The 26,057-nt window shown below is 34.2% G+C and overlaps 2 protein-coding genes and 1 long non-coding RNA gene across 13 annotated transcripts in view; 2 read left to right on the top strand and 1 right to left on the bottom strand.

Annotated features, from left to right (window-relative positions):
• qin overlaps positions 1–26,057 on the top strand; it is a 180,142-nt gene that overhangs the window by 46,507 nt on the left and 107,578 nt on the right. The window lies entirely within an intron of this gene.
• The window catches only part of LOC106620053 (daxx-like protein), a 74,681-nt gene that overhangs the window by 38,907 nt on the left and 9,717 nt on the right, over positions 1–26,057 (bottom strand). The window lies entirely within an intron of this gene.
• The window catches only part of LOC138859033 (uncharacterized), a 59,211-nt gene continuing 47,880 nt past the window's right edge, over positions 14,727–26,057 (top strand). Inside the window, exon 1 of the long non-coding RNA XR_011398073.1 lies at positions 14,727–15,137. This is a non-coding gene — a long non-coding RNA (uncharacterized lncRNA). The remainder of the gene's footprint in view (positions 15,138–26,057) is intronic.

Genomic DNA, 26,057 nt, shown 5'->3' with positions numbered 1-26,057 from the left:
AGTGTGTTAAACGAATGCTCATTAAGCTGGTCGATTAATATGCCAAAAGTGTAGACAGCGGAATAGGCGCGCGTAAATTCTGATTTAATTTTAATTTTTTTGTTTTACTTATATTTTTATTGTGGTTTTCATTTACGCGAATTCCACACACTTTTTGTTGACACCGTATTGCAACACATTGCCAAAACTGCTAGCAACATTCACTTTCGTGCCAACTTTTTAAATTTGGCCATTCCTAGCTTAGTCTTTATTCTACATTTAGTCACTTGAAGTCTTAGCTTACTTTGACCGACATTTAAGTTTCCACGATTTTTCAGACTCCGCACTGTTTTGACGTTCTTGACAGTTCAAATGTTTACTCATAGCTACAATCTACACTTTTGTCAGGCCCAATTAATTATTTAATTTTTTCATTTCCTACTTAATTTTTGAATGCCCATAAAAGCTCCGTTGGCATTAGTAATAAAGTCGGTGCTAATTTTTCACGAGCTCTTAGCTGCAACTAATTCGTTCATGCCATTGTGAAAATATGAATGACTTTTCTTTTTTTTTCTGTATATTTTTTGGTTATTGTTCGTGCCTGTTTATTTAAATTGTTTGCGGTAAATCGTTAATTCAAAGTCATTATTCTTAAAAGTCAGTTTTGCGTTTACACCCAGGTATTTTGCTCTATTATGATATATGTTTATGTTTTATACGTTTAATGAACTGCCATATTCGCGTGCTGAGAGGAGAACTTTTGAGTTCACATGCGACTAAACATACGGTAATTTAATTGCTTAAAAGTCAAGCAAATATTATTGAAAAATAGTCGTGTGAATATCACACTTGGACTTTATTGCCAACTGCCATGAATTTTTTTTTTAAAAAGACATATCACTTTAAAAATAGTACAAAATTTTTTAATATAAACAGAATAATTTATTTTAACAAAATCTGAAAATTATAAACACTCATCTTAAATGTGGCCAAGTCCTCGTTGTTATATCGAATGGAGAGGAGGAAGATTGATATGTTTGGATACATACAATGGGCATGATCTCTAAACTTCAAAATACACTATCACCCCTATTACGCATCTATAATAGCGCGAGTATAGCTGCCTTTCGACAACAGAATACTAAAATGTACTTTACGAGTGGATATCGATTATCTACTGCAGGCAATTGAGTCGACTGTCACCATTTTGGATATATTTTTTTATTCATTTATATTAAAAATGTAGATAGAAATGTGATTATTTATTATATAAATGTAGATAGAAATGTAACATTTAGGAAAAAATGTGCCGAAATTATCATAATAAAGTAGGTAACTGCTCTTAAGGTGTTTCCTGATTTTGACACGTCTATTCAGTAATATACACAATTTTTGCGGTAGCCGACACAAGCATGGCGGCAACTATAATTCAATAGCCTTTCGTAATATGGATGTATGAATGATTGATTGACAACCGCCCAACCGACGCGAGGGGCGGAATCCGCATACGTGAGGAATTAGCCGAATCAGAAAAGGCAAGAGTTTTTTAAGTGTTGAAATCTAAAACTACTCAGCTACAGAAACAAAAATTTTCAACAGCTAAGATTTATAGTTACGATATAATAAATTGTTACATTTTCATTTATTAAGAGAAAACAATAAAGTCTTTAATTTTGAGAAATGAGTCAGATAAGTCAAATGTGCTGGAATGAGAATTAAAATCATGACATATACGGCGGAATAGTTCGTTTAGTTCGAAATTTTATCTACAGGATTTTAACCATAAAGGTCTAAACTGCCTCTAAAAGCGAACCGGAGAACAGAACTGAAAACTGTTCCATTCAAGATGTTCACTAAGAATATTATGCCAAGCATTTCCCTACGACTAGAGAGTTCAATAATTTCTGCTTGAAATAAACTGATTTCAAGAACAGAACCGGTCAAGAGAAAAATATATTAAGTCGAAAACAAAGGAAATGTTGGCTTTCAGAACATTATTGAAAGCTCGTCAGGACCGAAAATTGTATTCTTTCCAAACAGAAAAGTTTATTTTATTAATAATATCAATAAGCTCAACTTTATAAAATCATTCATTACTCCGTAATAACTCATATAATTGTGTCAAAATTCTATAGAACACTATGTTATATGTCCACCGATATAAGCCTACCTTTTATATTTAAGGTCGCATTTAATATTCAACCGGGCACCTGTGCCACAGTTATGTTACTCTTTACATATTAATTATAAATTCAGGGGTTATTTATTCCTAATGCCGCGGTCTAACTGTCTAATTCTGATTAAGCGTCAGCACTTCTAGGGGACTATGACGATAGTGTCAATCTTCACTAGGTAAATATGCTGAACCATTTGCATTTCAAAGGACTTGGCCCACAGTAGTCATGCAATTTTTGCTCAGAACATTGTAATAAGTATAGTACAACTGTCGTAAAATTTACGGCCAATGTTTAGACCCATAACAAAACGGTAAAAGCCAAAGACACAGTAACAGTATTGCTCTTTTACTAGTATTTATTTTTCCCAAACCTGATGAAGTGCCTTAGGGACCAGATGTTTGAGTCCAACGAAAAATTCATTGTCGTTGTTTATTTTTTAATTGAAAAGTAAACCTAATTGGTTAGACACAAACAGTCAGATAGACTAGACGTTGTGACATAAAGTGTTTTTTTACAAAAAAAAAAATCTACTCTTGCATCCACAAGTATAAACCAACTGCTAGCGAAAAACTATTTTGTAAATTTTGAAAATGAGTAGGTGTTTTTCACTAAAAATGCCAGCCTTGGCTTTAAAACAACTTTATATGTACAAGTATATATGTACTATTAATTTCCATGCATTCGCTTGTAGGTTCGAAATATAGCTCGCAAATGACACCAAACTAAACGTGTAAATGAAAATCGAAGTTAATTGCAGCACGAAGCTTTTTTAAAATTTGACAAGTTCTGGAATACTCTCAATAATTTCCTGCTTATATAAAATCAGCACGATTTTTGTGACTCTATTGCGCAATGAAACAACAAATAAACTATTCGTAAATGAAGCGATTTTCTTAATCGCCATTCGTTTTTACTTGACTCGCTAAATCTTTATTTACTGCATAGCTGCCTTGAGTTATGCTTTAATTGCGGACAGACGAACAGTCAGCGGAGGAAATGGATGCAGCAACATTGCCGTCGAACACGCAGCAACCGCTTAAGCAATCGTCCATAGCTCTACGAGACTTGAGAATTGGGCGATTCTTATGAGGCGGACAAACTAGCAGAAATCATTCTCACTGCGCGCAGCAAAAAGTGAATTGAACACAAAAACAAGTCGAACATACCCATTAGTTGTTACATATTGCCACACAGCTGTGCGAGTCACCATCAGCTAGTGCAGCGACCGAGGCAACGACGACAAGATGTTTAGCTGGCTTTTCGTGCGGCCGTCTATCCGCATATAAGCTTGGCAAGCGGCTCCAACGGCCTTGAATGTTCTCGTTTTCTACGTTTTTTTACGTAATTCTGCTGAAAATATGCATTAATATATGTATGGGTGTACATATTCATGTACTCAGTTTTGAATTGAACGAGCTGACGGGCATGAGGTGCGCAGGCGCATTATACTTTTGCTCTTACGTACAATATATACATATGTGTTTGTATGTTTGCTTCTACTGACAGTTTTTATACGATCAATTTTGTTTTTGTTTCTTCATGTTTTATTACCAGATGTTGTTCGATCTAGTTAACTACGAATATACCATAGTTAAACCAGCTTATCTCCTCTATTTATATGCATTTATTTGTGTTTTTCATTGTTCTTTTTTTCTCTCTGCTGTCCATTTGCTACTGATTTTTTTTAACGACTTTGTATTTGTAAACGGTTTTTTCATCTTGCGCAATTCTTTTGACGTTTGTCTTTGCAAGATTGCATTCAGACAGCATCTATTATGGTTAAACTTACGTACAGTGTAAGACAAAAAACTAGGACACCTAGTTGTAGTGATTTTAAATCAATACAGTATTATTTAACTATAATGTTTTGTCTAAGTAACTGAATACGACAACAATGAATTTATTTGCAAGTATGGCTTTATTCTTCGACATAATATTTTCTTTTAGAGTAATGTATTTATTGTAACAGTCCTCCAACTTTACGATACCCGTTCGATGTCAAGATGGGCCTAATTTGAAAGATTTTACTTTTCTACCAACTGTGTTTTCTATCTTCAGGAAGTGTTATTTCATTACGACATGAAATTCACATTCACTGGAAACGAAAATAGCAATTATAGCATTACTTTGAGTCCAATAATTTTAAAATGATTGGATGTAATATCATGGCAATATTTTACTTAAGGTTAGTGTTTTAAGACAAGAATAAATGCTATGGGTTTCGAAAAAATTGTCGACCCTTGTACTATGCTTATTTCTTCCAAAAATATGTGATGGCAAAACATCTACAAAACACTTATAGTAAATTATCCTAGGCAACCGAAGAACTCAATAGCAGTGTATCTATGTAGATTGATTTAAGGAAAACCTGTTAGAACACTACTTGTTTTAATGTTTCTTTTTTTGTTTTTGTTTTGTTTTTTTAAATTGGTCCGTCGAACATTGTTTGAAAGCATGCGTTATGGATTTGACCCCCATAAGAAAAAGCCTAAACGGGTCTCAATCGCATGACCTAGGTATCCAATAACCAGACTCATTCATCTTCTTGATATGATTCGGTCCGTGTTCACGTCACAGTACTTTTCTAGAGTTCTCTTCAAAGGATAGAGAAAGTTAAAAAAGACTTTGGAGGTCAAGTTATGATATTTAGCATATCATTGTTGGAATTTGCAATATACATACAAGAAAGTGTTTGATACCTTATCAATGTTTTCGTGGAGCCTTTTATTGCTACCAAATAATTTTGTATACAATAATATCATCGGAAATTTTTATAGTGTCATCCATTATATGTCCACCGCTGTAGCCTAATGGCCAAAGCAAACATTCATTAATATAATTTTTTTCTGATTTCAACTCTGCTCGCATGAATATACCAGAAGTCTATATTTCTATAATTAGCTTACAATTCTATCTTATTTGATTGATGTTCAGTTGTTACTTCGCGTGCAATTATAATAAAAAATATGGAATATAAAATAAATTTACGTTTTTTGTGACCAGTTGTTTAAAAAATTTTCAATTTCGATTTTTCAACCACATATGCATACACATATTTTTTAGTCATCAAGAAAACATTTGCTATTTCAACACTTTACTAATAACCTTCTATCCTTTTTTTCTTTACAGGTAAGTGGAACATTTGTTTTATAAAAGGTGGAACCTTCCATACAAACCGCGAAAAAATTCATAGAACTCAAAGATTCAAAGACTTTTATATAAGCCAAGTCTATGTAATTACCGTTAAGCTTAGTATAAGAGAAGTGAAAATTGTTTTTGTCCCTTAAAAGTTCATTCTATTTATTCATAAAATTTCATTAGAGACTTTTTCAATTCTTTACGCAAGTTAAGCCTCAGGTAAATTTTGAGCTAGATAGATAGATAGATATAGATTTTGATATAGATATTTGAAACATTGTGGAATAAGTTTCCCCATTCTCTTCACTTACAAGTAGATCAAGTCCATTAATGTAATTTGTGGCGATTTCGTATTATTTACGTACTTATATAATTCTCTATGACAAAGAGGGCGTTATTAAGCTTAGAAATATGAGATATGAGCGTTCCTCTAAGTACCCACTTAGATAAAGAAAAAAATGTTACAATTACTTTCTATTTTAACTGTCCATGTCCTAATATCCTATAAAGTATAATGTCCTATCGCTATTACGTAAGAAAACATACTTCATCTTTCGCCACCGTAAAGGCAAACTATTCTCCTAAGATTTGGTTGGGAAAAATAATCCGAGGTAGTAAATTTGTATTATCATGCTTCAGGAAACACTTTCTCGTTGTACTGAGGATATAAACTTGAGGAAAAAACATTTCCCATATGCTTTATCTGTTATCAACTTTCTTAAAAATTCAAAAATTATAATTCTTTTATAGATAATTTTGAAACTCAAGACTGCATTATTCGTCATGGCAGCTTGACTTCGTTTAAAGTGGTCTACCCAATGTTTGATCTTTTTTTATAATAATCCGCTTTTCAAGGCCCGCCTGCAGCATATGTAATTAAAAATAGATTGAAAATTACGGTTCTGATATTTTTTTTTATTATATTTCAGCTTGAAATAGCTGTAGAAAATAGTATTACTAGGGTTATTATCAATCCATTTATATTACTTATATATATAATATGATACAGATATTTGCTTTTATTGTGAAACAACAATACAAATTTTACTGTCTTCAAGATATCATTGAGATGCGCACAACACATCAGAAGCTAGAACCAAATAAACAATATAATTCGAGTGAAACTTCTTTAAATTAATCAGATGCAAAAATTACAATGCAAAATAAAAATAGAAAGAGAGCACTAACATAGTGAGGTTAAACTTACCTTAATTTTCTTATTTTTTAATTTTACGCTTACGTATTATCGTTAAGTCGCTATCGAGACCATATGTGATATGATTCAAAAGAGCACTGTCAAAATGCGCATATTTTATAACATTTGACAATGGTATCACTGTGAAAAGAAATAGGTTTTGAAATTTTGATTTAAACAATCTAAACATGGAAAATGCTTCTTTTCCTAGGCTATATTTTTTAAACATAGTAATTTTTTATAGTTTATTCAGAAGTCAAAGTTTAGCAAGCTTCTGCTGGAAAAGAGTTTTTAATCTAAAAAATTACAGAAGAGAGCAACAAGTTAAGATCGTAAGAAGTTTAGAGAGCTGCTGTTACGTTATTTCGCTCATTGTGCGAGTGACTTGCCAATTTTAATATTCTTTCTGATAGCTCGAAGCTACTAGCATTTTAGGCACAAACCTAATATTTTCTGGGAGTTCTAGTAAAATTTGCTGAAGCTCTTTCGGAATGAAAACACTACAATATGCGAATTCAATTCAAAGGCCGAATTGGTTCTAGAAGACAATTGAAAATTTTGTTTTAGAATAAGGGTTACCCTATCATATAATAAATATTTAAATATTAATTATATTTAATTAAAATGATAAGTTGTGAAATATTCCTAATACTTTTTAAACTTCTGTTGAGTTTAATTGAGGGTGGTTCTATTTTTTCTTTGTTTCATGTTCATGTTTATTTGATTCATGTCAATCTGTATGACAATATTTTAAATAGTAAAGTATGCGAATTTTCCCAGTCAATAATAGTATTTCTCATAACAGGCAACAAAAAATGAAATATTCCAATAATTTTCCATAACACAACTTCCCTTTTGCCGCTGCCAACAAACAGTTCTCAACACAATTTAATGGATGTGTGCCAGCGAAATTGCTCTGACTGGCTTTTTGTTATACTATGTGGACATTATACTTATTTACATATATATTTACATACAAGTACCGTTTAGCAATTCTTAATTTGCAGTTGCGAAAAGCAGTTAAATGCCAGTGTGTGAAACTGAAATCGGAATGTGGTTGTAAGGTATTCGAAAACAAGACGACGTGAGGCAGAATTTTAAACGCGAACCAGCGCTCTACTAAATGCATGCATACACGCCAATATAAAAGAAGTATGTGCATATTTGTATTTTATGGACGTGAAGCGACTAAGTCACGCATGGGCCATGCCAGCTAGAGTCTCACAGAAATATACCAAATATCGTCTAGAGTCAAGGTGTTGCTTTATTTAATTTGCTTTTGCGGTTCTCTTGTGCTTATTATTTAATTTGCCAACTTTAGTTAACTAGTTTTACTTACATCTTTCGTTTAGCTAATTACTAACATCGGCATTTGTCTGATAGACAGGCTTGATGAAGTACGACCATTATTTATTGTTATTGCCACTAATAATTTTCGTTATTCATTATTCAATGCATATTTGGCTATTTTTCTTTTCTTTTGTGTATGCATTTGTTTAGTTCGACTTTACCGCTTTCCATTTTTGGAAATATCGCTAAAAATGTTTATTATTTTTTATACTCTCGCAACCTGTTGCTACAGAGTATAATAGTTTTGTTCACCTAACGGTTGTTTGTATCACCTAAAACTAATCGAGTTAGATATAGGGTTATATATATATAAATGATCAGGATGAAGAGACGAGTTGAAATCCGGGTGACTGTCTGTCCGTCCGTCCGTCTGTGAAAGCTGTAACTTGATTAAAAATTGAGATATCTTTATGAAACTTGGTAGACATGTTTCTTGATACCGTGAGACGGTTGGTATTGCAGATGGGCGTAATCGGACCACTGCCACGCCCACAAAACGCCATAAATCAAAAACAAATAAATTGCCATAACTAAGCTCCGCAATAAGATACAAGACTGTTATTTGGTACACAGGATCACATTAGGGAGGGGCATCTGCAGTTAAATACATGCTATAATAACAAAATTCACTGGAAGCAAATGTTTTTAGCACTTCTATTGACGGTGTGAAAATAGTTGAAATCGGGTGGCAACTCTGCCCACTCCCCATATAACGGTACTGTTAAAAACTACTAAAAGCGCGATAAATCAAGCACTAAACACGCTAGAGACATTAAATTTTATCTCTGGGATGGTATGAAATGACTTTATAGGAACCGCGTTCAAAATTAGACAGTGGGCGTGGCACAGCCCACTTTTAGGTGAAAACCCATATCTTGAGATCTGCTTAACCGATTTCAACCAAATTCGGTGCATAACGTTCTTTTCATATTTCTATATTATAGTGTGAAAATGGGAAAAATCGGACTACAACCACGCCTATTTCCCATATAACACCATTTTCAATTCCATCTGATTCTTTCACTTTCCACTATGCATATCAAGCAACAATGATTATATCGGGGTAAAACTTTGCGTGAATAATACGTTTAAAGTATGCCACCTTGTGACCAAAAATTGTCTAAATCGTTAGTATAAAATGTTCCGTTACATCCGAACTTAGCCCTTCCTTACTTGTTATGTTATTTATTTAATTTTTTAGTGCAAATAATTTTGGCATTGTTCTTCAGATGTTAATTTCTCTTATTTTTGTTTTATATTTATATAAAACCATAGACCAGTTTGTTTAGTATAGTAATTATTGAAAATTTTTTCATTGAATATTAATAGAAGTCCTTTGTTCCATAAGCAGAATTAATTACTGAAGAATAAATTCATTACTAATTTTCATTGCGTCATTTCTATTAAAAATGTTCCTGTTTTTTCTTCTTTAGATTTATAATTACTTTTTAGTTAAGTTCGTTAATGAACTATGAGTTGCGTCATTTAAAATATTTCCCAGTTTGCCAACTTTATAAAATATCCCACATGTGATGAGTTAGACAACAGTATGACAGCCGGTTGTTCCAAAATGTCTTCTCTTGGCTGAAAGACAGCTGACTCGTTAATTTTAAGAAACGGCCCAGTCAAATGATCACTAAGATCAACCAACAATGCTCGAGGAGGTCGAAGACAGTATTCAGCGCACTATAGCCGAAATTCCAGCTGAAATGCTGAACTGGGTCATCGAAAATTGGTGTAAATGACTGAATATATGCAAACAAAGCCGCGGTGACCACAGAACCCATTTTGACCAAATTTGAGTATTTTTAACATCACGTCGTTCTTGTTGGTAAACCCTTTACAATACAATACCATTTCTCAGTATTTGGTACCGATTATACGAATTATTGAAGTAAAAAAATTAGTATTTAAGTTTTTCGAACACATGGGTTTTTATTTTATAATCGAAGATGAGTAAAGCTAGAAAAATTTATCATACAAATGTAAAGCAGCCAAGACGAGAAAACGTTTTTGAACGAAATAAAAATTAATTATTCAATGCAATCGTCCTCTGGACTCAAGCTCTTATCTCTTCTTATCTAAGGATTATGGGCACCTGATTCATATGTAGAAATATGCTGAACGTTGCGACCAAAGCCTAGGATTTATATACACTCAGTTTGACTTTTCCATCCTGACTACACTCAATTCTGTTCGGAAAACTACCGCTTAGGCGTCTTAATTACCAATTTTTACAGGATTAAAAAGTATCCATTTGTAGAATCAGGATTTGTAAATGCATCTTTGTTAAGTTCTAAAAACCTAATGGCTCGAAAGCGATCTTAACGTCGAAATTGCTGCCGTTTCTTGATTCTTATAATATCAATGATAAACTTATTAAGTCTTAGTCTAAGCTACTGAATGAATTGGCTAAAAGCTGGGACAGTCGATTATTACAAGCTTCCTTGAAGCTGATTTTGCACCAGCAAAATCATTCGCCATAGACAGAAACCCGTACTATTCATTTGCTGCAAGAACCAAAATAATAAGGTTGATGGCGAATCGCTAATGGCGAGTGTGGCCTGGCGTTGTCCAAATGGAACATAATTCAGCAGCAGCTCATAGAAGATATTCCCTGCCAATCCCACGAGAGATATAGCAAACCGGCCACCGTTTGTGCCAGCTCACCGCAATTCGACCATCACCGTTTTCGCTTGACATTATACAAAGTGATTCTCTTTTCATAATCAGTAACCATCCGCTTCAGAAATATACCAATTTGTTGCGATTCGCAGATGGAAATTCGGCACATGAGGGTTTTTTTTTTGATACTGGTGTCGGGCCGATATATATCGAACTTCTTTTTGACGACTGTCACTATTTCATCGATATATTCGACAATTCCTCTTCCAGAAGTGATGCTTCTTTGCCTTCCAAATCACCGCAACAAAATAAACGAAACCAAACTTACGCGTGATTGGCTGTTACAGTATTAGGATAGCAAGCACTATTCACATTTTATCTTATTTATATTTTCTAATGCCATATAGCGTGATCACTCACACAAGGCGACATACATATTACTAAAGCCATATAGGTATTATATAATAATGGATTTCTTTATACTAGATAGACTATTAGTACAAACTCAGTATATTAGAACATAATTCGCACGAAAAGTTGATTTTCTATAAAAAAAAAGCTTTGGACTTAAACCTCTCTCCATAAGTTATAAGTGACCTATAGAAAGATTAAGTAGTAAATTAATCACTAATTTTTCTCTCACTCTATCGCTTGATACGCGCTCAATTCGCTTTACTTTTATTTTAATTATTTCAGCGAGTTACTTAATATTGCGATAAGCGAGTCAATACACCCAACTTTTCTTGTGTTGTTCTTGTTCTTATTATATTTTTCATACATTTATTGGCGTGCTTGTCGAAAATTTCCTCTTTTAAATGGTTCAATTAAGTTTTTATACTCTCGCAACCTGTTGCTACAGAGTATAATAGTTTTCTTCACCTAACGGTTGTTTGTATCACCTAAAACTAATCGAGTTAGATATAGGGTTATATATATATAAATGATCAGGATGAAGATCCGGGTGACTGTCTGTCCGTCCGTCCGTCTGTCCGTCCGTGCAAGCTGTAACTTGATTAAAAATTGAGATATCTTTATGAAACTTGGTAGACATGTTTCTTGATACCGTGAGACGGTTGGTATTGCGGGGCGTAATCGGACCACTGCCACGCCCACAAAACGCCATAAATCAAAAACAAATAAATTGCCATAACTAAGCTCCACAATAAGATACAAGACTGTTATTTGGTACACAGGATCACATTAGGGAGGGGCATCTGCACTTAAACTTTTTTTTTAAGTGGGCGTGGTTCCGCCTCTAATAGGTTTAATGTGCATATCTCCTAAACCGCTAATGCTATAATAACAAAATTCACTGGGAGCAAATGTTTTTAGCACTTCTATTGACGGTGTGAAAATAGTTGAAATCGGATGGCAACTCCGCCCACTCCCCATATAACGGTACTGTTAAAAACGACTAAAAGCGCGATAAATCAAGCACTAAACACGCCAGAGACATTAAATTTTATCTCTGGGATGGTATGAGATGACTTTATAGGAACCGCGTTCAAAATTAGACAGTGGGCGTGGCACAGCCCACTTTTAGGTGAAAACCCATATCTTGAGATTTGCTTAACCGATTTCAACCAAATTCTGTGCATAACGTTCTTTTCATATTTCTATATTATAGTGCGAAAATGGGAAAAATCGGACTACAACCACGCCTATTTCCCATATAACACCATTTTCAATTCCATCTGATTCTTTCACTTTCCACTATGCATATCAAGCAACAATGATTATATCGGGGTAAAACTTTGCGTGAATAATACGTTTAAAGTATGCCACCTTGTGACCAAAAATTGTCTAAATCGAACCAAAACTGTTCAAGCCCCTAAGTACTAAATATGTGGACCCCAGTGCCTATAGTTGACCTTCTACCGAAAATATCAGCCAATCCACAAAGAAATCTCAAACGAGTATACCATTTGACTTTGCGAGAGTATAAAATGTTCGGTTACATCCGAACTTAGCCCCTTCTTACTTGTTTGTTTTTTGTTTTATATTATTATTCCGGGGTTACAGACTGTCAATTAGCACTTTTCCAATATGTGTAAGATAATTTGATAATTAACTCAATTAAGTGGATGTCTGAAGGTCATTCAGTCCAATCAATTACTGTTTTCTATGCTTTAAATTATAAATATAGTTGTTGTCTGATGGAATTTCATTAATCTGGCTGAGCTGATTTAATAAAGCGTGACTATCTGCAAAACTCTCACCACCTTCAGATGAGCTGCACATAAATAATTCACATCATTTAAATGAATTACTTTTCAAATCAAACTCGCAAATGCTTTTTACTCCCTGGATACATGTGTACTTATGTCGAAACAAGTGTACTCGATTAATAAGTGTATGCATGATTAGCCACGAATGCAAATCAGAAAATTTATTGTTGTAAATGAAATGCACTAAAAACGAGTATCCAAAGCTATTTGATATCTTCTCTTCGAGGTGCAAAATATTGCATGTTGATGTTGAACGAACTACCGCAAGAGCTGAGACAACAAAAGATAATTAGCAACTAACCATAATATCTTGTAAATTTTTATTTCACATTAAAAATAAGTGTTCAACAGTGGCACAAATTGCAAAAGTATTTTATCAAAATTAATTGTAATTCAATAAAAAATTATTATTCATTTAAAAGTTTATTTTGAATACCTAAAAATTTTAGAAGTATATTTAATTTATTATGCACATATTTACAATTATACAGAAATCGATCAAAACAACTTTTTTATTTGACAAATTATCCTACATTTCGCAAAGATTACTGTAAAAGGCAGCAATATCCAAATATATTGTTCAAATCGGATTACTTATCAAAACCAAGTTCTTGTACGGATTTTTTTTTTATTTGTGGAGTGTATTATAGCTTCAGTGCGACCGAAGTTAACACTTTCCTTTTTATACTGTCGCAACCTGTTGCTACAGAGAATAATAGTTTTCTTCACCTAACGGTTGTTTGTAGCACCTAAAATTAATCGAGTTAGATATAGAATTATATATATATATATATATATATATATATATTTACATATAAATGATCAGGATGAAGAGACGAGTTGAAATCCGGGTGACTGTTTGTCCATCGTCCGTCCGTCCGTCTGTGCGAGCTGTAACTTGAGTAAAAATTGAGATATCTTTATTATTTGGTACACATGTCTCTTGGTACCTTAAGACGGTTGGTATTGCAGATGGACGTAAGCTCCACAATAAGATACAAGACTAGTATTTGGTATACAGGATGACATTAGGGAGGGGCATCTGCAGTTTAAAATTTTGTTAAAAATGGGCGTGGTTCCGCTCCCTAATAGGTTTAATGTGCATGTCTCCTAAACCGCTAAAGCTATAATAATAAAATTCACTAGAAACAATTGTTTTTGGCACCTCTATCGACAGTGTGAAAATGGGTGATATCGGGGGACAATCCCGCCCACTCCCCATATTACTGTTAAAACCTACTAAAAGCGCGATAAATCAAGCACTAAACGCGCCAGAGACATTAAATTTTATGTCAGGGATGGTATGAGATAACTTTATAGGAACCGCGTTCAAAATTTGACAGTGGGCGTGGCAGCACCCACTTTTAAATTGGAAAACCCATTTCTTGGGACCGAAAATATCGGTCAATGTGTGAGATATACAAGGTGTATTCCAAAGTAAACAGGACTTAAAAAAAAAAAAAAAATGGTTTTATCGGCAAAATCAATTAATTTTATTCAAAATAGTCTCCTGCTTAAATACAGCGTTTTGCACGGTCCAAAACCATGTCGAACGAGTGTTTTAGCTTGTTGACCGGTATGGCTGCCAGTATGCCGGTGCAAGCATTTTGAATGGCCTCCACGTCTACATAACGCTTTCCTTTCATTGGCAAATGCATTTTTTCGAAAAGATAGATGTCGCACGGTGCCATATTAGGTGAATACGGGTAGTGGTTGATTGTTATTTTTGGTCAAATAATCGGCCACAAGCGTCGATCGATGAGACGGTGCATTATCGTGCAACAAACGCTAACTTCCATCTTCGCTATATTCGAGCCGAACACGTCGAATACAGCGCACCAAACGCTTCAAAACTCCAAGGTAGAATACCGCATTAACGTTTTGGCCGGGTGGAACAAATTCTTAGTGGACAATACCCTTGGAATCACAAAAACAAATCAACTTTGTCTTTACTTTTGACTTCTCCAGGCACGATTTTTTGGGCTTCAGTCAAACGCGAACTCAACGTCAGCAATCCCACCTACTCGGCAACAATTCTGCTCTCTCTTAGTTATCCATTCAGCTCGTTTCGTTTATCCAGCTATTCATTAATTATGTTTCTTATACTTTTGTTTGCGCTCAAATAAATCAACCAAAGCGACAACACGCTGCCAAAAGCATCAACAAACGTCACAAAGCAGATCACAATAACATAGCTATGCCATGAGTTAGATAATACAAATTTAAAGAAAAATATGTGACCGTAAATATTGGCGGTATTTAGACGTCTCTGCTGGCCACACTTTGGGGTGACAAACGTCGCGTTTAGGTGCTCATCAAGAAATAAGAATAAAGTTAGGGGCTACATGCGGCTCCAGATTCAACCGGCAAGTGGCATCTGACAGTTGTGACAGTTGGCTAACAGGTGCAATGACAGCTGGTCGGACGAATTTCATATATATTTCGGTAATTATAAAATATGAGTTACTCCCGTACGCCATAATATTAACATCTCTTTATTTGCAACGTCTTTTGCTATATTCATTACCCGCCAGTCTCTGTACTTCGTTTTTTAATATATTATTTTTGATACATATATTTTATATTTTTTGTTTTTTTCAGCTTATTTAATTTCCCTGTTTTTGTTACTTTTTTGTCATTCAATTAAAAATTGCATATCGAAATGTCTGCATGTTTATAAGGGCGATTTATTAGGGAGATTTAAGATTCGTTAACAAGTTTGCATTTTCGTTCTACCTTGTATGGTTGAGATCGCTGGAGGATCAAGAGTGGTAGGTGGGTAGGTGGAAGTGCAGCCTTTTCGGGCTCAATTAGCGTTAGATGTGCCATTTTGATATACTATCGTAAGATCCTTAAATCTTGCTATCTCGTTTCAATGTTGCGTTCAAACCACTTGGTGCTCTTAGTAAAACTACTTATCTCCGTTATGGTTTTTGTCCACATCCATTCAATGTTTGGTACCTGATGGATTCTAAAAGTCCTATGTCAGGTTTGGGAGAGAGCTGGACACTCACAGAGAAAATGTACAACTATTTCCTACCAACTCGTCTGCCTTTTTTTGTTCCCGAAAATTTTCCTGTGAACGGTAACCCAGATTATGGACAAGTGGAGTTGACCTCCCAGTGAGTTTAAGCACCTAGCAAACTCGTGAATAAAAGTGTCTTCCCTGATAAAACAAATCTAGAGGTAGATTAAATAACCGATGGATATCAGATTCGCAAATTCTGAAATTATCAAGAACTTATGCAAAGATTATGCGTAAAATAATCTCTAATACTTCCAGAGTCTTACATCTCTTCTCATTTTCAAACAAAGTAACATATTAACCTAATGCAGCATCATAACGTAATATGATTTTAATATTTGCTTCTAAATGAACTTCAATTTTGGAATTTCTTTCCAGCGACCTTTCTCTCGTGTTCTAAAAACAGAAAATGTCGCGTAAATCCGAAAAATACGATTGATGTGGAAGCAATTCGAAATAATCTCAATTTTTGAGCGATAAGGGGTAGTCGATAATTTATAGTTTCTAACTGCAACAAGTTTGTTTAATGATTCTAGAGGTAATGTGTTCCGGGTTAAAGTAGCCTCTCTTTTCATGTGTTTTTGCAGATAAAATGTCAACTCTAATATGAACTTTAAATTATATTCAATTTTCCGCAACTGATGCACTCTTTAAAACTTAGTATCGAGTTTCAAATTAGGCATTGCCAGTCGACATTTTGAACAATTGTTTTTCAGGTGGCTTTCAAAACTATATATTTTTGAAGTATTGAGTGATAATTAACCGTTATAAATTTTACAATACTACCGGTTTGCTTGTGTGGTATTGCCAGCACCGAAAAAGAATATATGTATATAATATTGCTTAAACTAGAAAAAAAGAATATATCGTGATAAACATCTTCTCATCAAATATTCTTGCTTACATCTATCTTTAATTTATTGCTGATCGGTACTCCAGTTAACAATCATATATTTTTTTACAAACGTCGACCCACCCTACTGTACATATTTTATAATATGTCCCCAAAAATGCATACTTTTCATTAATGTGACATTTTTGAGACATTTTTATATTTTCGTTGTTGACATTTTTGTACTTTCATACATTCACAGTTTTACACATACACACATAGTCCTACATATACTTTTGTTAGCGGCACAGTAATAGTAAAATGTGGCTACTTAAAGCAACTGCTTTGCCTGTGGGCTTTACCGCCTGAGCGCTTAATAACCCCATATGCCCACTCGGCTCATCAGAGCATAAAATATTTTGTTTACTATTCACACACACACACACATATATATATATATACATATGTACTAATGGAGAAGGTATTATAAAATAACTATGCACACATACATACGCACAAATAACTGCACAGAAGCATGCACCGTCGCTTGATAACATATATCTATATAAAAATATATATATGTATGTGTATGTATGTGCCAGTCTGGCTACTCTACACCTGTTGCGTCTTTTACTAACTTACTTTGATTGCTTTTGCTGTATTTATTATTGTGGTTTTTGTTGTTTTCATTTTGGTATTTTGATTTAGTTGCGCAAAGTTTATGTAATAATTGCAATTAAAATTTTGAGCGCATTTTTTCTTAATTTTAAAACTACACATATTTTTGTCGTAGCTGTTCTTGTTGTTGTTGTCGGTAATGCATCTATACATTTTACAAAAGCACATAAATATACAGACGAGTGCATGGCACGCAAGCAAATCGAATCCATGAATAGTTGTTGTTGTATAGACTTTTAGTGCCGTGTTGTGCAATATTCACCGTTAATTGCCCTAAATTTCTGAAATTACTTAAATTTCTATAAAATCCAATTCGAATTCAATTTGCCAGTAATGAAGCAAATTGAGCGTCAATACATAATGACCTATGAGTAGCGTTTTCATATTTAATATCCTATTGGTTGATGCAAATTTCTAAGTAGTAACTCCTTTACATTTTATCGAGGTTATTTGTGTCGCGGATTTTCCTTATTTACTATATAAAGACAAGTATCTGTGTATATAAACTTAATCATGTGGAAATATTATTAGTTTGCCTTGTTCAATATGGAGTCGGCTCATCAAAATGAATTACATACAGTTGTGTTTATTTAATTAGAATAAGAAGATATTTTTAAATCAATAAATGACAGCTGTTTTTTGATAAAAATCTTTGCGTAAACTTGGATTGCATTAAAGCAAGCTAAATATTTATTTAGCGAAATGTACTTTCGAAAAGTTTAAGAAGATGACGTTAGAACAGTTCACATAATTTTAAAGAAGAGCAAATGTTTGCCAAACTTCGATTTTAATATTGAACATACAAGGTGTTTCAAAAAATAACTGAACCTCATATTTAAATCATACAACATACAGCATTAAAAAGATACTTTCATCCTCTTTCAAATACACCTAACATCATGTAAATGATAGATGTTAAAGTTACAGCCATTTCAATTAAAGTTGATATTTTCCCATTTTTACAAAGAACAAATATAAAATTTTGTTTCAAATTTGGAAAAAAAAAATCGTTGAGTCATACAATTGGATGAAAAAGATTTACGGTGATGATTGTATGAGGCGTACTCAAGTTTGTACTTATGTGGTTTACAGCATTCAAAAATGGTCGTGAAGATTTAAATGACGACCAAAGACCAGGTCGTCCAGAAGCTAGTAAATCGTGTTGGATTTGTGGAAAAAGTCTCTTAAATTATTAGTATTGGTGCAAATTTCATCTGAAGATTTGCGTAAAAGAAAGGTATGTGCGCGTTTTGTTCCACATGAAAAAGTGAACGAGTTTTCGATAATATGTGATAATATCCCAGCTATTCAATCACCTTAGCCGTGGTGCTAAAAAACACTCCTATGTTGTAAATGACATAAAAAATCTATGCATACGCTGATTGATCATTCCAAACGTTGCATTGAGTCTAGTCGAACCTCTTTTGAATAAATATTTTATAAATGTGTTTTGAAATTCAAAAGTTATCCATGAAAAATCGGCTATTCCCTCTGGTTGAAAAAGTGTGATTGGATCAAAATTTAAAGGCTTATTAAGTTTTACTCTTTGTTTTGTTTAGCTGCCAACATACACTAATTTATAATTAGACAAAAAGTTGGGAACCACTATAATATTTTTTATCAACAAAATTTAATAATAACCAATTATCAATTCGATGAAGTTAAATTCGACATTTTCGAGAATCCTATATCCTATATCTTATATCTTAAAGCTAGGCCGCAGCCTTAACAATTTTTTTCTAAAGCTAATCCCGAAAAATACACTGGATATACCATATGGCGAATATCTTCAGCAGTCTCGTGAACTTCGTTTTTCATAAATATAGGGAAGTTTCGCCTCTGATAATTCGTCCCCGCTCGTACTGTACTTCAATCTCATTCAGAACTGCGATATAATATTCATTAATGTCCTTGAGACGCAAATCGAACGGAAAAGGGACGCGAAAGGACACGATATGTGTATAAAAAACTGCTTTATATAACTTTTTTAACAATTGAATAAAATATGGAAGCAATTTAAAAAATATTAACGATGAGAGCATCGTTGACGATTTTCTGCTGAATTCTGGAACTGAGAAGAATATTATATTTAGCTACAGGATATCAGAAATTTGTGGCCGTTTTTAATGATTGAATTTGTCGTTCAGGCTTCTATAGTTTAAGGTTCTTTAAAAAATGTTCGCAAAACTCACTGTTTATCGACGGTTTCGAAATACATACATGTAGGTACAGATCCATTGCGTCTCTCATCCAAAATCTGTTCTTAAATCAAGCTTTTCGTTTGCCATTTATCCTAAATTACGTCGCGTTTGCGTTTTAAATTATAATTCAGAAAGTTTAAGTATACGACGGTAAATTCATTTAATTTTGAAAATCTGGTAGTATATGTATATTTCCTGACATTTTAATGATGAACATTCTCACTTTTCCACTTTCTAAGTGCAAATGTAATTACAGTGTTTACAACATAAATATTTTCAACAGACATACTTTTGGATTTGCTCATTTCGCAAAAAATTTCCACCTACAAAGTGCAAATCAACTACGAATTCCAAAAAAATCGAAAGTAATATTAATTTCTTTTGTGGTTTGTTCCGGCGGCATGAATGTCTCACTCATTTATTTCATAATTTCATGTCATCATTTGTCACGAGCAATTTCAACGCTGAAATTTCTTGGTTAAGTGGAAATTTCATGGTTTCATCTTTAATTCTACGATTGAAATATATTATTATTTAATATTATTGAGGTTCCTCTACAGTTTGCGGTAGTTAAAGCCAAGCTCATAGTTGCACGCCAAACGACAGATTTTTCGCAACAAAGCTGGTCAGGATGGATTATAAACTCAACTCATATTTTTGTACAGGGTGACCAAATAAAAAATTTTTATACGCAAAGATGTTAAGTCAAAATTCATAGGTTGAGCATATTACAATGATTCTGAGTTTATTTCGAAGTTGAACACATCTCATTACGTAGACCGCAATTTTTTTTTAAATGACATTCAGGTCTTTGCTTTGTTCAATTTGTCATTGTTATAACTAACCAGTATTTATAATACCATCTGATCAAAATTTAACGGGTAGTTTCGATTTCTTATAAGTCTCGGCTGGAATGGTCTTCAGCGAATTTTGATTGCTGCGATTTTGGCTCATTTTTGGAGCGCCTTTCGTTAGATTGTTGGAGAGTTTCGATGCCATGTGCCAGCTGCATTGTCAATCATCTGTTTTGCGACCTCTACTCGACGTTGTTTTTGTGAAACATTCAGGGTTTTTGCTACGAGTCTAGCATTGACGCGCTTCATACCCAAAACATGAAAATAAAAATGTGTTGAATCGATCAATACGATATGTTTAGATCCTCTGATGTCAACACGACGATTTTCAAGCCTTCTTTTTTTCAATTTTTTTCGATGTTATTAACAAAGTTTTATGGACGCTTCGTATAAGGCAAGTTTTCGAAGACTTTGCAACCTTCACCGAATACATGTGCCACTCAGATGCTTGTTTTGTAATAAAGTAAACTCCTCATTACTCTTATGCAACATTTTCAATTCCGTATCCGTGATTTCTTTGGAAACACAAAACTTCAAACAAACTCGTTAAATTTATTTCCCCATGGTAAAAATCGCCAGACAAACTTTTCGAGCGTAAATACACACTAATTGACTGATTGGAGATCAAACTTCACACGAACATAAAAATATGTTGTACCGATCTAGAAGAAGGCTGCGCGCGCAGTTGAAAAGGGTCAGTCCGAGTCAAATTTGGTCAGATGGTGTATATATGTATTGTATTTATTTATGCTTTCACAAGAGATCATAGCTCAAGCATAGTGAATAAAAATTGGCGAATGGAAGCCACATGTTCTATACTAATTTCCTCACACTCGCAAAAGAGCGGACGAAATGACGGATGCAAAGACTTATCAAAAGCAAAATCTGTGTTTGCTATTTAGTCACCCTTTATTATGGTATACACATTTATATAATATAATATTAGGCTGAAAACGTGTTTATTCGCGCTAAAAGTTTGTCTTTGACAGTTTTTCGATTGACTTACTCAGTTTGTTGTGAGCGCTCGTCAAAGATGGACAGCAACAAAGAGAAAATTCGCTATAATTTACAATTTTTCTTCGATAAAAGCGAAAAACAGCCAAAGCGGCTGAAAACATTAATTTAGTTTATGGGCCCGATACTGTAAACGAACGTGTAGCACAAAAGAGATTTGCTAGGTTCCGTTCCGGTAATTTCGATGTCAAAGATGCACCACGCGTCGGGAGGCCTGTCGTCGAAAATTGCGATAAAATCATGGAAATAGTGGAAACTTATTTAATTGCTGAGGAACTAAAGATAAGCCAACAAACCGTTTGGAACCATTTGCATAACCTTGGATTCAAAAAGGAGCTCGATGTTTTGGTGTCACACGAACTAACGCAAAAAATATGATGGACCGAATTTCCATCTGCGAATCGCTGCAGAATCGCAAAAAAAAAGAACCCGTTTCTGAAGCGGATTGTGACTGGCGATGAAAAATGGGTCACTTACGACCATATCATCTTTTCCTGTCCATGGCGAACGCGCTTAATGGTGAGAAGTTGGCCTCAAGAGAGGTCTGTGAAAATTGGCTCTCCGAGTTTTTTGGCAATAGGGGCGCAGTCTTCTACGAGAGGGGTATAATGAAGTTGGCATCTCGTTGGCAACAAGTTTACGAACAAAACGGCACATATTTGACTTAAATCGGACAAATGTACACAAAGTTATCATCTTTTGAAAAATCAATAAAAAACCGAACGAACTTTTTACTTTACCTAATATATATGCTCAACCAGAAAGGCCTTTCATTAGCCAAAACCAAAAGTAAGCCTCTGATTTGTGGTTGACCTAATATTTTTTTGTCGTGCAATCTTGTTGATCGCAAATTTAACTTTTAGAAAACGCGTGATTATTAGATAAAACTAGCTTAATTAAATTGAAATAATGAAAAACGGCATTGTAATAAAAGTGTAAATTAAGAAAATAAAAAGTTAATTATTTTTTATTGCTTTTCTTTCTAAGCTTTTGGTACTCGGTTACTTAGTTCGCTGGCGATTTAATTGAATGTCATTGACTTGGTCATATTATTAGAAATGATACAAGAGCACTGTAAAGTGATTGCAAGTCTACATATGGGTGTTTTTGTGTGCATATTGGACGTCTATGGGTTAGACATTTTTTTTTTTTACTATTTTTCTGCATTTAATTGCGCATTTTCGCCAAAAACCAAAAAGACAACGCTTACTTTCTTTGATGCATTCACATTTACACACATACATATATACGAACACTCATTCAATTGGGAAGTAAACTTGTGCTCTCGTACATTTGTAGCACCTCGCAATCGCCCTCGGAGTAAGTGGATCGTTTTGGCCTTTCAATTTGATTAAATAATTGGCTGAAATTGCTCAAGTGCAGGTAATTTTTTCACCATATGAATGTGGTACATCTACCACGTGGTTTTAGTACTCTGAAACTTGTTAATATTTGTATGTAAATTTTTACTATTGGAACTTAAAATACTCGTTTATTTAAGTTTGCTTTGAAAGATTTTTAATAGCCAAAAAGTTTGTATTTTCGCGGAAGACTCTCAAAAATATTTATTTTCCTAAATTATTTTATTTCTTTTATGTGTGAGTTTTTGTGCAAGCGTTAGTTTGAGTAAAACAGAGATATCTTGATTAAACTTGATACACATGTTCCTTAACACCCAAGCAGTCCCTTGCCACGTCCACAAAACGTCATTAATCGAAAACATATAAAGTCCCATAACTAAACTCCACAATAAGATAAAAAGCTGTTATTTAGTCCAACGAATTGTATTAGCGAGTCGCACCTATGGTTGATAAATTTTTAAAAAGTGACCGTGACCCTGCCCTCTAATAAGTTTAATGTAAATGTCTCCTACACCAATCAAACTATAATAACGGAATTCCCTCTGGGCAAATATATTTGGCATCCGTACCTACCTTGTCAAAATGGGTTATAATCCGATAACTCCGCCCACTCCCCATATAACGGTTCTGTTAAAAACTACTAAAAGTGCCAGAAACATAAAATTTTACACTTGAGATGGTACAAAAGAACCCGGTGTCAAATTTGGACAATAGGCGTTGCACCAAATTCGCTAGGTAATATTGGGTGTATGCATTAATTCGTGCGGTGTTCAAAAGCTCTACTAGTATTATTTCGCGTCGTGTTTATCTGTGGCTATATTCATTTCAAAGGTACTGTCGAACGTCGATTCTGCATGTCGGAAATGTTGCTTCAACGCCACCAAAAGAAGTCATTTTTGCATCGGATTGTCACTGGCGATGAAAAATGGATTCATTATGATAATCCAAATCGCAAGAGATCGTATGTGAAGCCCGGCCAACCATCGACATCCACGGCAAAGCCGAATATCCATGGTGCCAGGGTTATGCTATGTATTTGGTGGGATGACAAGGGTGTGCCCTATTATGAGCTATTGAAATCAGGTCAGACGATCTATGGGGACCTCTACCGAAAACAATTGATTCGTTTGAAAAAGGCCATCGCGGAAAAACGACCAGAATATGCGACCAGACACGAATCAATAATTTTTCATCATGACAACGCTCGGCCACATGGCCAGTTAAAAGCTATTTGGAAAACTGTGGGTGGGAAGTTCTACCTCAGAAATTGGCTCGATTCTTTCTTGACCTCCAAGTCGGAGAAGTTCTTTTAGGATGTTATCCACAAACTGCCAGAAAGATGGGCAAACATCGTAGCTTCCGAAAATCATGAACCAATCAATGTATCCGGATAAAACATTGTATGAATAGTACTTTTGATGTGTGCCATCTTATGCCAAAAAATTGTGCAAGACGGACCAAAACTATTCAAGCACTCAGATACCGAATGTGTGGATGCCAGTTCCTATTGCGAGTTTTTTACCGAAATTGTCGGTCAACCTGTCATATAAATATATTATTGAAATTCGAAAATATTTTTTTCCGACTTTGATCCTTACAAGTTCTATTATACCCGAACTTAGCCCTCCTTACTTGGTTTTTTTTTTGATAATTCAGTTACAACAAGAAATTTCTTTTATTAGTAAAGTTTTGTCATAAATCTCGACGATCTATATGACTTTTATTAATACATTTTCAATGCTTTCGTTTTAAAAGGCATATCAATTCCTCCTATTTGCTTTTTTACAAAATTCAAAATTTCTGTTCCAGAGCAAAAGTGATACAAATACTCGAAAATAAAATGTACGCTGGCATTTACGGATCCGCAAATATTTTTGCTTTTATCGTCTGCTCCCGCAAAAAGCAACTATCTCACGAGTTTGACACAAAGTGGATGTCCGATACGAACGAATTCTATCTAACGGATTATAGTTGAAAATTTATTGCCGCACTTCACAATCCACCCAAAACTTGATCACTTTCTATTTTCCGTTGGAATTCGCGAAAAGTGTCTCAAATCCGCCTTGTTAATCGGATCATAGTGCAGCGATCTTTTAATCTGCACTTAACAAACCACAAAAAGAAATTTCATTCACACACGGCAGCCACCTGTCGCTTGGACCATGCAGCTCGAATCTGCGTATATCTGAGTCGTATGACAGCATTATCACTATCTTTTTTTCACATTACACTTGCGAACGCTCTTTCCTTTGCATGCTTTGTTATTTTGTTGCATATGCGACATGCAACATGCAAACCAGTTGCGCCGCTTTATGCAGATCAGTCGAAAGCTGCAGCAAAAGGCGAAAAGTCGACAACCTGCTTACATGTAAACTTTGTTGTTGTTGTGGAAAAAATCAATGCCAACCTGTGTTTCTTTTTTAAGAAAAAAGCGGATCAACATGTCAAAATTAACATATGTTGGCACGATCCCTCGCAGCATCATTTTATCACTCACATCGAAGTCAGGATGTGATTTGACCAACGTCTGAAGTCTTGCCGAAAGTGAAAGAAACCTTTTGTGTTTGATTGCATAAATATTTACTTAGTACCAGTATTGCATAATTAAGTGCGAAGCAAAGCATGTAGAAAGTACAATTGTTGTAGTTGTTGTAATAGTATGCTTTACGAATTCATAACTTGATTTTGTTGTAACATAAAAACACTCACGAGCGCATGTATGTAAAATCATTAATGTGGAAAATATGACTACTTGGCACTTTTAAACTCTTATCTTTTCAGTGGCTCCTTTCGTGTTTTAAGTATAAGAAAATTTACTTTGCATAACATTTAAGCGGACTTTTCCGGAAGTCGTATTCGATTATGCTATATAAATTGGTTATTTAATTTCCAACATTTGAATAAAATAAATGAGGCTTACTTAAAAAGAAAAAATAGACTTATAACTTTCTAAATTATATACGCTTAATGATTATGATTGTTAATGCTGACTTGACACTTCTATAAGTAGAGTATGATTCCTGTCACTCGAGATTGCTAAAAATTAGGTTAGGTTACCCTGGTTAAGCTTAATGTACGCTTATTTGATTGAGCTTGTCGTTGGTATTCAGGGAACAAAAGGCCTATATATATTTTTTTTCAATTCCGTACTTTCAGAAGAGCGAAGAAACCCGGATCCTACGTAGTCATAATGAGCCGGAGTGCTCATTTATTTTCTATATATTGGACAGTGATAGTACAAATAGCATGTAGTTAATAAGATCTCTTGCTTGCTACTCTGTACCAAAAAAAGCTCATACTCGTGAAAGTTATATCTGTTGATTTTCTCCAACTTTGAGGTATTTTTACATTAATCTTGTTGATCCATAGATATGCTATATTTTATACCTCCACAAGCGTT

The sequence above is a fragment of the Bactrocera oleae genome, chromosome 2, assembly GCF_042242935.1.
Source record: "Bactrocera oleae isolate idBacOlea1 chromosome 2, idBacOlea1, whole genome shotgun sequence".
Lineage (NCBI taxonomy): Eukaryota > Metazoa > Arthropoda > Insecta > Diptera > Tephritidae > Bactrocera > Bactrocera oleae.
Note: the sequence above shows the minus strand (reverse complement) of the source record. Positions and strands in the feature narration are given on the sequence as shown.